We start from the raw sequence: 10530 nt of genomic DNA on the forward strand, positions 1-10530 counted from the left end.
GAGAGGATCTGGTAGAGATCATGAGGGTATGCATGCCATGGTCTCCGCTGAGGAGGAGCCCATGCGGAGAATGAACAGGGCAATGACCCTCATGGTCTAGCGCACTGCCTCCTCCATTGAGCGAGTGGCGACTCTCATGGAGAGGCAGCTCCAGGGACAGAATGAGGGCTTCCTGGTGTTTCGCTCGGATCTGCAAGCCCTCATACAGGCACTGACCTCAGGTGGTCAGTATCAGTGTAGGAGATGGATGAGGCAACCAGTATCCCAGCTAGGTGCCCATCCATCACTGGTGAGCAGGGAGGTCCAGAGTGTCCTCACGCTGGCTCACAAGCTGCCTGTCATCTCATGCTCCTCTCAGGGCACTCTGGATGATGGCAGCAGCTCCTCCGCTCCTCCACCAGCAACCGTGGCATCTGATGAGGCTGTGGCGACTGCGGAGATGCCATCCATGGCACTGGCTGCTCCCTCCCAGCTAGGGCCAGCACAGGCTCCACTGGCCAAAGGACAACCACCAAGGTCACCAAGGCCAACAAGACAGCAGAGTCAGCAGGCTGTCTGCAATGCCGGTGCCAACAAGGGGGCAGCACCTAGACATAGCACTCGCAAACATAAGCTAAAGGCACCATGAGCACAAGAGGGACAGGCCACGGGTGATTTTATGTTCATTTTTGTTTACTTTATGTACGCTGGTCCAACGTTGAATAACAGAAACATTTCTGTTAAGATTATTGAACTGTCAGAATGACATAAATTGTGTTTTTGTGGTCATGGCCTGAGTATGCTTCACCTTCTTATTTCATTGGTGCGGGGAACACCAGTATGTATTGCTGGACGTAGGTGCTTCTGAACTTTATTGCTCAGGCATTGAGTGTTCTTTGAGTTCAAATGAAAGGATCCTTTCAGACATCAGGGATGGAGGCAGCAGCCCTGGCATGTGTTTGAAGCTGATTTTTGGTAGCCTAACTATTCAAGGCATCCCTGGTGTCCCTGCCGCCCTGGAGGTTACCGAGGTCTGGCTCCACACACTCAGCGTTCCCCTCACCCGGCTGACCCACTAGTGCCTTGATGGCCACATGTGTGCAGTCGATGGCTGGGAAAACCCAGCAATCGCTGCAAAACCTCTGGCTCGCTCAGCCCGCTGGCCTCCTCTGTAGGGTAAAGAATAAAGGTCAGTAACCCACCTGAACAGAGCTTCTGTCACCAACTCGACGCAACTGTGGACAGCTGATTAAGAGACTCCACACAGATCCCCCACTGACCCCTGGGAAGAGCCGGAGGCATAGAGGTTGAGCTCACTGTGACCTTCAGAGCCACTGACATGGGGTGTCCACCCACACAGTCGGAACTGATCTCAGGCCCAATCATCTGGCAAATGGAGGTCACGCTCTCCCTTAAGAGGAGGAGCCTCCTTTGGCATTGCACCTCAGATATATTGAGTATCTGCATTACTGCCTGTAAACTCTGGCAGCAGGATAGTGGCATCTTCTGCGGCCTCTAATGCCTTGGACTATCTGTTGACACTGTGCCTACACCACTCCTCCCACAGGTCCCTCCCCTGGAAGCCGCATTGGGACACCTGGCCTCCTCTCCCTTCTGCCGCTCTCTTCCTCCTCAGAGGAGGCGCCTCCAGCGGAACCCACAATCCCCATTACCAGGGAAACGGAAGGCTGTCTCATACCTGGAAGTGTCCACATGGTCTGAATCTTCTGGGGGCCTGGCAGACAGCAATGAGCCCTGAAATGAAGCCTGGAAATGTTAAGAACGAAGCCCCGAACAGAGGTGAAGCTGCCAAGTACCAATAAGCAACCAGTAGCAAACTATCTCCAAAACTCCTCACTACTCACACTGGCAATGCTGCTGACCCTTTTTTATCCCGCACTTGGATGAGGTGTGAAAATGTCTGCTGGCCGCCTGCCCGTTTTGCCTGCGCGATGAGCAGAAAATCGCACGGGCAAGGAAAAATCAGTCAATTGGACTGTTAAGGGCCCTAAGTGGCCGCTTAATTAATGTCAGGTGCCGCTTCGGCACCCGCACATGCCCACCATGCGAAATATTGCACAAGTGCTCTATTTTACTCCCGATCGGGTCAGGCACACGCCCGCCAGTGGGATGAAACGTTCTGCCCCAGTTATCTGAGATAGTTGCGAAAATAAAAGTCGTAAATGCTAGCTTAAATACAATAGATAACTAATAGTACAGAACTTGTATTGCTGCTGAAAAAAACGACATGCTGTTGAAGCTTTTCATCTTGCACTCATCAGGACACAGGCAAGAATTCCAAATTTTAAGGAAGCAACAATTTATACTGCATGAGGAAAGAGTGCTGGCTGGTTGGCAAATTGGATCTGATGTAGTATAATGGAGTATAATATGGGAAAATGTGAACTTGTCCACTTTGACAGGAAGAATAGAAAAGCAGTAGGTTATTTAAAAGGAGAGAGATTGCAGAACCCTGCAGTACAGAGGGATGTGGGTGTTCTGGTACATGAATCGCCAAAAGTTAATATGCAGGTACAGCAAGTGATTAGGAAGGCAAATGGAATATTGTTGTTTATTGCAAGGGGAATGTAATATATAAGTGGGGAAGTTTTGCTACAGTTGTACAGGGCATTGGTGAGATCACACCTGGAGTACTGTGTACAGTTTTGGTCTCCTTATTTAAGATAGGATATAATGGCATTAGAAGCAGTGCAGAGAGGGTACACTCAACTGGTTCCTGGGATGAAGGGGCTATCTTATGAGGAAATGTTGGACAGGTTGGGCTATTATCAATTGAAGTTTAGAAGAATGAGAGGCGAACTTAGTGAAACATATAAGATCCTGAGAGGACTTAGCAGGGTGGATGCTGAGAGAATGTTTCTCTTCACACAAAAACAGAAAATGCTGGAAAAATTCAGTAGGTCTAACAGCATCTGTGGAGAGGAAAAAAAAACTGAGTTAACGTTTCGAGTCCTTCTGACTCTTCTTCAGAGCTGTTTCCCCTTATTGGAGAGACTAGAACTAGGAGACACAGTTTAAAAATAAGGGGTCTCCCATTTAAGACGGAGATGTGGAGAAATATTTTCTCTCAGATGGTCATTAGTCTGTGGAATTCTCTTCCCCAGAGAGCAATGGAGGCAGGGTCATTAAGGTTGAGTTAGATAGATTATGATTGACAGGGGAGTCAAAGACTATATGAGGTAGACAGGAAAGCAGACTTGAGGTCACAATCAGATCAGCCATGGTCTTATCAAATGGTGGAGGAGGCATAAGGCCTACTCCTGGTCCTAAATCCTATATTTGGGCAAGGTGTTGCCATGGAGAATACACCAGGAAGCTATTGTCCTCCATGCCTTTGTTAATTCCAAAAAGGCATAATACCTGGACAAATTCCTTTAGCTCACAGAGAATAGGTCCCCGCATATGAATATATGTAGCTTCTAGTAAGCGTAAGTGAGCTACAGTGTAAGCCCAACCGATAAACTTAAATTGGCTATTAGTGCAATTGTTAGCAAATTCAGGATTGTTCAGCAAGTGTTGCCCAATTGCAGAATCACATCTAACATTAGACATTATGTTCTGAGTTTTGCAAGCACAGGAATGCATGGGAATGCATATATTCATACAAAAGGACCTTTCCTCTGGAGGCAAAAGGAATTTGTCCAGGCATTGTGTTTTTTTGAATTAAACAAAAGACTGGCGGGGGGCCGGGTGGGTGGTGTGGGGGGGGGGGGGGGGGGGGGGGGCGGCGGCAATAGCTCCCTGGCACATTCTCCAAAACAATGCCTCAACCAATCAGAGCTAACTTGCCAGCCATTCAGCGCCCTTTTCTCTTGCAGTATAAATTGTTGCTCCCTTTGAAATTTGGCATTCTTGGATCTGTCCTGATGACTGCAAGTCGAAAAGCTTCGACAACATGTCTTCTATTTCAGCAATAATTGATAACTTCGGACTGAAAACCAAATATTGGTACAGCCAAGGGCGAAACTAATGCATGGGGAAAGACATGGACAGGAATGGCTTGCAACAGATTTTAATATTTTGTAATATATTTTTAAAAATTAATACAACTGCTTTTCATAATTGTTTATGCCAAAAAGTCAAAATACAATAATTATTCATATAAAATACATATTTCTTGAAGTTCTGGAAGAGCTTTCAATGTTCAAGTTTGGAGTGTCTGAATAAAATTACTGAGTTAAACGAGCATTTAAATAAAACATTTTACATTGTTTTGGTAATATTAGATAAATAATGAAGGGGTACATGTTGGTTTAGTATTTTCTTAAATTTTATGTATTTCTCAGCACTTACTGTAAAAATTCATAGTTCAAAGAGGTGGAAGGTAAATGTGAAAGGCTGCTTCTCCATATTATACACAGTGGTTTATTTGTCTCTAATGCCTGCAGGGGTAAGAAAGCTGGCCTGAAATTCCATCCGGTTCTCTCAATCATTTATTGTAACTTTGGCAGAAGATCAACTGAAACCCTGGAGAAACTGCAAGTTTTTTTTTTAAGTTAGCATAAGAAACTTCCACAAAATGCTAAGCAGTTGTGAATAAAAAGTGTAATCTTAATCATAGAACTGTTAGTATAGTGCTATAAATCCCTAGAAAATGTTTCCTGTAAGAGGCCAGTGCCACAGGCCTGAAGTTTAATTTGGAGTAGTTGGCTGCAGTGTGGATTATTGGGTGAAGCTGATCATTTTTTTCCAAGTAATTTGGTTCCTTTTGATTAGCTGCAGTCATTGCTAATTAGTCATCTTCCTCAATATGGCTCCAAAATGCAGGTTATCGATTACTGCCTGTAGCGTTCACAGAAAACCACTCATTTACAAATCATGTTGTTGATAAGCGCCATCCGCCAAGAGTGCTTTACAGTTTGCATACTGTAGTAATTGAAGGTATAGCCTTTCCGACTGCCTATCAGCGGTCACGTGATTGTCCTTGGAGACTCCGGCCAATGAGCCCTAAGCATGGGTAATCCGGGGGTGGGGTGGGAGTGGGGCTTTCTTGTCAGGGACCTGGTTCAAGAATGAAGATTGAAGAGCTCTCTGCAATAAAGTTTATCTGTTTCAAGTTAAACCTGTCTGGTATGTCAAGTCATTACATCTGGCGATGAGGGTAAAATATCTCCAACACTGCACCTCACCTTGTGAACGTGAGTACACCAAATCTTAAGGAAAAAGATAAGAATACTCACCAGTCGTGCCACTCTTTGGCAGAATCAATCCTTACAACGTGACTGTGGAAGACTGGAGCCAGTAAGTACAGCGTTTTGGTTTTTATTTCAAAATTACCACGGAGAAGCAGAAAGCCATCCTTTTGAGTGTATGTGGTAGCAAGACATACAATCTCATCCGCAGCCTGACGACCCCAAACGTGCCCAATTTTAAGTCCTTTAATGAATTAGTGGACCTTGTGAAAACGCATTTCCAGCCAAAGCCATCCGTAATAATGCAGAAGTTTAAGTTTAATTCCAGGGTGAAAGCCCCGGGAGAACCCATCACACCCTATATAGGGAGGAGGTGGTAGCGGCATAGTGGTGTTGATACTGGACTAGTGTTCCAGAGATCCAGGGTAATGCTCTGGGGACCTGGGTTCGAATCCCACCAACAGATGGTAAAATTTGAATTCAATAAAAATCTAGAATTATAAGCATGATGATGACCATGAAACCATTGTCGATTATCATAAAAACTAATGCCCTTTAGGGAAGGAAATCTGCTGGCCTGCATGTGACTCTAGACCCACGGCAAGGTGGCTGACTCTTAAATGTCCTCTGAACAAGAGAAATTAGGGATGGACAATAAATGCTGGCCTAGCTGGCATTGCCCACATCCCATGAACAAACTTAAAAAAAAGTTGAAGCAGTTGGCTGAGCTCTAGCGACTTTGGCGACACAGTGAATGTTGTGTTGCGGGACCGATTAGTTTGTGAAGTTCACGATGATGCCATTCAGTGCTATTTACTCGCAGAAGTCAACATCAATTTGAAGTGTGCCATGGAAAGTGCTGTGAGAAACTCACAGCTTTACAAGATGTACAACATGGCACTGTTCTTCATGTGGGGCGGGAAACTACTGCCAGGTGTGGCGTAAAAACTAGAGACACAGCAGCAAAGTGAGAGGCAATGTCTGCTGTTAGCACAACGAAAAGGCCTAGCAGAAAGATTTCAGCAGTGACTCCAAGGTTAATCTGTTATAGATGCAGGGTTGACCATGTACTGGACACCTGCAGATTTAAAGTGTTAGAATGCCATTACTGCCACAAGGAAGGTCACTTAATAAAGCAATGGGCGAAATCAAAACAGCCCATAAAGCAGCAAACCAATATGATTGAACTGAATAACACAACAGAACCTGAATCTGCCAAAACCAACATCTATTCCCTGTACAATGCCACAGTGGTAAAAAACGGAACCTATCACTGTCACAATCCAAGGTAATGGGAAGCCACTAATAATGAGGTAGATACGGGAGCCTCAACCACAGTGGTGGGAGAGCACACATTTAAATACCTAAATGAAGGTAGCCAGCCGCTGAACCTTGAGCGAACAACGGCTCAATTGAAGACATACACTGGGGAATCCATACAGGTAAAGGGCATCGCCTCAGTACCTGTGCCCTATAGGCATCAGACAGCCCAGCTTCCAGTGATCATAGTGACAGGCGAAGGACCTAGTCTTCTGGGCCGAGACTGGTTACAAAAAATTAAGCTCAACTGGTCTGAAATACTTCACTTGAGAACAGGAGGAATTCCTGAATTGCTAAGGAAATATGACAGTGTACTTTGTGATGAATTAGGAAAGCTAAAAGGCTTGCAAGCAAAAATATATGTGGATTATCAGGCGACACCCTGTTTCTTTAAGGCCAGCCTGTGCCTCATGCCCTAAAGGAGAAGGTGGATATAGATTTGTGCCAGTTAGAAAATCTGGACATCATCTAATCAGTCCAATTTTTGGAATGGGCAGCACCCATAGTCCCAGTGGTGAAACCTGACCGAACTCTATGCATTTGTGGGGACTATAAATTGACTGTGAACAAGGCAGCCAAACTCGATAAATATCCTATCCCAAGGATAGATGACTTACATGCAAAGCTAGCTGATGGCAAATTCTATACAAAACTGGACATGAGCCATGCATATCAACAGTTAGAACAGGATAGCATGTCTAGAGGGTATGTAACCATCAATATGCACAAGGGTCCATATCAATATACTTGCCTACCCTTTGGATTATCGTCTGCATGTGCAATCTTCCAAAGGAGGATTTTGCAAGGAGATCCCTGAGTGGTACTATACCTAGATGATGTTCTGATCTCAGGGTCAACCGAGACCAAGCACTTCGCCAATCTGGAAGAGGTGCTAAAAAGATTCTTGGAAGCCGGTGTACGATTAAAAAAAGAGAAGTCTACATTCCAAGCACCAGAAGTTACTCATCAGGGTCACAGGGCGGACGCCATGGGTTTGCATCCAGCAGAAGAGAAAGTTAGGGCAATCAAAGAGGTGCCCTCTCCGTCCATTGTAACTGAACTCAAGTCTTTTCTGGACTTGATCAACTATTATAGCCGCTTCTTGCCAAACTTCTCAAAAGTGTTAGCACCATTACACTTGTTGAAAAAGAATCATCGTTGGTCGTTGAATTCACAACAAGAAGCCTTTTTGAAAGTTAAGAAACTATTACAATCATCGTGTTTATTGGTACACTATGACCCATCGAAAGAATTAGTATTAGCATGTGATGCATCCCTTTATGGCGTAGGAGCTGTGTTATCACACAGGGCAGAAGATGGATCAGAAAGGCCAATTGGCTATGTCTCCAGAACCCTCTCTGCAGCCAAGAAGGGTTATTCCCAAATAAAAGAGGAAGGTTTATCGGTGAAATTCAAAGTGAAGAAATTCCACCAGTATCTGCATGGACATTTCACCATTGTGTCAGACCATAAACCATTAATGGGTTTATTCAGTGAGGATCAAACTGTTCCACCAGTTGCCTCAGCAAGAATTCAACGTCGGGCTCTGATATTATCTGCATATGAGTATACCTTTATGCACCATCCTGACTTGCATATTGCAAATGCGGACATACTCAGTCGTCTCCCATTACCAGATAACATTGTGCATGCTCCAGTGCCACAAGAAGCTGTGCTAGTACTGAATTTCTTGGATTCTTCACCAGTGCATGCAAAGCAGATTAGGAATTGGATGAGCAGAGGTCCAATTTTGTCGAAAGTCCGAGACCTTGTATTGCAAGGGTGGTCTGAAGAGATGAGACTATTCCATGCCCGAAAAACAGTTAAGTTGTCAAGATGGAATCTCGTTGTCGGCATCAAGAGTCATCGTCTCTTCACCAGGAAGAGAACCACTCTTGACAGAGCTTCACAGTGCGCATCCAGGCATTTCAAAGATTAAAATGCTTGCATGAAGCTATGCCTGGTGGCCAGGCATTAACAGTGACATTGAAAGCATGGTCAAGCACTGTCTCCATTGTCAGCAACAACAGAAGTTGCCTGTTTCAGCTGTACTGCATCTGTGGGAGTGGCCTGGTCGACCCTGGGTTAGACTACAAATTGATTATGTAGAACCATTCTTAGGTACCGTGTTTTTGTTGATCGTAGATGTGCATTCTAAATGGATGGATGTATATGAAGCTAGATCATTGACATTGAGCATAACTATTGAAAAGCTGTATCAATGTTTTAGTATACATGGCCTACCAGAAGTCATCCTTTCAGATAACGATACAGTCTTTACCAGTACAGATTTTCAGAGATTCATGAGTTTAAATGGAATCAGATATATTAAAACAGCTCCGTGCCATCCCTCTTCAAATAGTTTAGCTGAGAGAGCTGTGCAAACTCGACTTTTCTGCTTTCTTCTCAATTATCCTACAACACCTCATTCTCAGCTATGGGTTCAACACCTTCTGAATTATTGATGAAAAGCTGCCTACATACAAGGTTAAATCGGGTGTTTCCAAACTTAGAGGAGAACATAGAGAAGAATCAGAGTAATCAAAAATCGATTCATAATATTCATAGCAAAGCTCGAAGATTCACTGTAGGAGATGCAGTTTTTGTGCAGAGTTTTGGAAGTGGAGCTTGTTGGGTTCCTGGTACAATTGTCTCAGAAACTGGTCCCTTGCCTTTCCAGGTGGAAGTGGAAGACTGAATCATTTGAAAACATGTGGATCATCTTAGGAGAGACATTCCAATAACCAGCTATTCCGCATGTGATTAATGTTGAACCATTAATCCCTGAGGTGACAGATCAACCTAGAATAGACATGCCAAATGTCTCTGTAGAGTTGCCATACCCTGAACTGCCATTTTCTAATGATGTATCTGATGCTGCAGTTCCTGATCATGTCGATCCTGTGGAAGAACCTCAAGTGGTAGAGCCACATCGCTCTAACCGAATAAGGAAACCACCTCAGGGACACCTGAGTTGTATATATGTATATGTTGTGGGATACTCAAATGTTCTCTGTAAATAGAAACTGTAAAAAAAAAACTAAAGGGGGAGGAAATGTAGTAATTGAAGGTATAGCCTTTCCTACTGCCTATCAGGGGTCACATCATTGTCCTTGGAGGCTCTAACCAATGAACCCTAAGCGTGGGTAATCTGGGGGGGGCAGGGGGGGGGAGCGGCGGGGAGGGTGTGTTCTTGTGGTGGACCTGAATCAAGCATTCATCATCTGAAAAGCTCTCGATAATAAAATTATCCATTTCAAGTTGTCTGGTACAACACACACTTAATCAACCAGCCTGAATACTTCCTTGTCCAACACTAATGCTTCCTGGTCTGCTGAAATGTGCAAGAGTAAAGGAAATAAAGGTGGAGATTAACAGATAGTGGGCACAAAAGAATGAAAGCAAAAGAAAACAAGACATGAATGACAGAAATCAATGAATTTCAGGAAAGTGAGAAAGAAGGAGAAAAGAAGGAACTTGCAGTTGTATAGTATTGTATCATACCACTCAAGAGATCCCAAAGTGTTTCATATACAAGGAACTGACTTTGAAGTGAAGGGAAACTGTGTGGGTGCCACAGAAGCACTGAAAACATACAAAAAGAGACAGAGAGGAGGACAGAATTACAGAAAGAAAGAAAAAAATATTGGACAGTGATTCGAACACAAGACTAAAGAAAAATGGGACAGTATGTGTTGCATTCAGACTGGTTGAGTGCATGCAAACTGGCAAATAAGTATTCTTGGCTTACAATCAGCGAGGAATAAGAAAAGAAAGACTGCAAGACGAGAGAGAAACCAAAACTAGGGGCTAAATGTTCCCCTCCTACAGAGGTGGGACCGGGGGCAAAGTTGTAAAATAGCCACTGGACAAGTTCCTACCTCCTAGCAGTCTTGCCAGAGGAGGGGTCAATGAAGCAGCAGCCACCTGCCTGCCAGTAGCGGGTAGCCAATTAGGCCCATTAATAGGCTAATTGGGTGCAAGGTAATGGCAACACCAGGATCTTCCAGGCTGTGTATGGGACTGCAAGCAACCATGTGGTCACCTGACAGCTGTGGCCACGTGTGCATGATTTTTA

The sequence above is a fragment of the Cetorhinus maximus genome, chromosome 5 (assembly GCF_964194155.1).
Source record: "Cetorhinus maximus chromosome 5, sCetMax3.hap1.1, whole genome shotgun sequence".
Lineage (NCBI taxonomy): Eukaryota > Metazoa > Chordata > Chondrichthyes > Lamniformes > Cetorhinidae > Cetorhinus > Cetorhinus maximus.